The following is a 2,615-nucleotide window of genomic DNA, read 5'->3' on the forward strand; positions in this document are numbered from 1 at the left end:
TCACCTGTAAATTGAGTCTGTGCTTTTCTTCCATACTATAGAATTACAAATCTCACAGATCTCCATCTCAAGGAAACAGCGCTATTGAGTGAATATCATATCTCTAAAACTTCAAAAACATGCAAATAAATGGTTTGCATTTGAATCTAGCCCATTAAATGAATAAACTGGCAACATCAGCAATACACATTCGAGTAATCTTGCAGACAGACCCAAACCACAAAATACCTCCAACCCCAGACCCTAAGGCCCCTGTTCTAGGGCCCTTGTTACTTCTCATTGTGTACTTCTTTCGGCCTACTAAGTCTTTGTATGCCTCTCACTGATGCATCCTGCAATTCTTTTTTTTTTTGTGGGGGGGGGCGGAACCGGGAATTGAACTCAGGCCATTGCGCTTGCCAGGGAAGCGCTTATTCCACTAAGCCATCTCCCCGGCCTGCATCCTGCAATTCTTTTCTCTTATGCAAATCTACAACCTATATGAATGGAATGAGTTGAAATCTCCATTTCCTCTTTGGTGGAACCCTTTGGATCCTTTCCACTGATAAGATAGTAAATGTCTTTATCCTAGGAAGGGGCTATGGAGTACGACAAGTAACAGAGGGACATCATCTAATGTGCTTCTTAGGAACACTGCTCTCTGACAGTAAAAGTGATGATAAATCTGAAAAAGAAAGAGAGAGAGTGACTTCCATAAATCCAAGCCCTCAAAAATGGTAAAGACTGGCCCTGGGAGATGGCTCAGTGGAATAAGCGCTTCCCTGGCAAGCGCAAGGACCTGAGTTCAATCCTCGGTTCCGCCAAAAAAAAAAGGTAAAGACTGAGAGAAGTAGAAAGACAAGAATACAAGGATGAGTAAATAAGAGGATGCTGATAGATGGTCAAGTGAATGGAGGGAAGACACAGGCAGTCTGAGCTGATTCTTTCACTATGGACTGGATAATGAAGGGAGATGAGTGTGTCACTGAGAAAGAGAAGATGCTTCTGGGGAGAAATATAGCATAGCAGGAGAGGCAGGAGACACTGGCCTGGCCAGCAGCCATGGGAAAACAAAATACATGCTGCCTGTGAACAGCCCATTCCTTTGTCCCCACTGCAAACTTAAAACCTCTTGACTGGGCTGGGGAGATAGATCTGCAGCATAAGCACCTACCTGGCAAGCATAGGGACCTGCGTTGAATCCCCAACCCTGCATACCTGCAGTCTCAGCCCTGGATGGGGGGAGGTGCACTGTGCGGCTCCAGAACCAAGCATGGTAGTACACATCTGTAATCCCACCACTTGGGAGGTTGAGACAGAGGATCTCTGTGAGTTTGAGACCAGCTTGGGGACTACAAAAGTGAACACTAGGCTAGCCCAAACTAGATAGTGGGACCCTGTCTCAAAAAAAAAAAAAAAAAAAACTCTTGAATAGACAATCTTGAAAAATGCATTATCAACACAACTGTCAAGAGACTCCCATGCCTAGGCCCTTCCAATCACTAAGGTAACAGAAAACCTCAGAGGTAGATATAAATTATACTAATTTATTTTATGAAACTGAACAAAACACAATGTAATAAAATGAAAAATGGAAGATGAATATCTTTCTACACTTAGAAGCATGAGTCTAAAATTAAATGGAACCAACTGAAAGAGATTTTCTATTTTAATTTGAGTAATTGATCTATAATACACTGTGTAAGTACAATAGTTAATTTATGTATATTACCCAGAAAGTACACAAATATATTTTAGGTACCTTCTGGTCAGATCCTCAAAAATACAGATGTTATCGATGAATAAGTTTGTTATTGTTGTTGTTGTTGTCGAATGTATTTGGTACAGGGTCTCACTACACAGCTCCAGCTCAGCATGCCCAGGGGCTAGGCCAGTGCAGGGGATGGAACCCCAGTCCCTACTCTTGCCTAAGCAGGAGCCTGGTCTCCTCAGTATCTTGCTGGCCCTGTGAATAAGTTTATTTGCAGTCTTCAGTGAACTTGTTTATGAAAGAGAAACTAAAGGCAGCACCTTTTGGTTTAAGGCAGGTGCCTGGAGAGCAGGGCCTCATCTCCCTCCCTCCACACCTTCATTTCCCTTAGCCTTGATTGAAAATCAGCAATGGATGCATCAATATTTCTCTACAACACACTACATTTACATAAGAAGTAGCTGAAGTTGAGCTGACTACCTTAGGAAAACTATTGAATATGTGGAAATTAAGTGGTAGGGGATACCCACTATTCCTTCAAAAAAAAAAAATTCATGGAGAAACTATTGTGGGTAAAGATCACACTAAGACACATCTCCTGTTTTGAAAGAGAACACAAATATTTTTTGCTAAGGTGAAGACAGTAAACTACAGCAGCACCAGAAGCTGCAAGGCATGCTTTATAGTTAAGTGGGATATGAGCTAGCTCTTCAAACTAAGGTTTACAAGAGGAAGCAACATGAAGGGAAAAGAGTATTCCAAGAGGGAAGAACAGCCTGGGGGGTGGGGGGGAGACATGCAATCCAATAAAAATGGTTAAATGCTCAGCAGAATGCAAGTATCTTCTCTGAAATGACGTCCCACAGGCCTCTGACACTACCCAGTTGCCTCCATAGCCTTCCCTATGAATCACAGTTATGTCTTT

This window comes from Octodon degus, unplaced genomic scaffold (genome assembly GCF_000260255.1).
Source record: "Octodon degus isolate 3935 unplaced genomic scaffold, OctDeg1.0 scaffold00090, whole genome shotgun sequence".
Taxonomy (NCBI): domain Eukaryota; kingdom Metazoa; phylum Chordata; class Mammalia; order Rodentia; family Octodontidae; genus Octodon; species Octodon degus.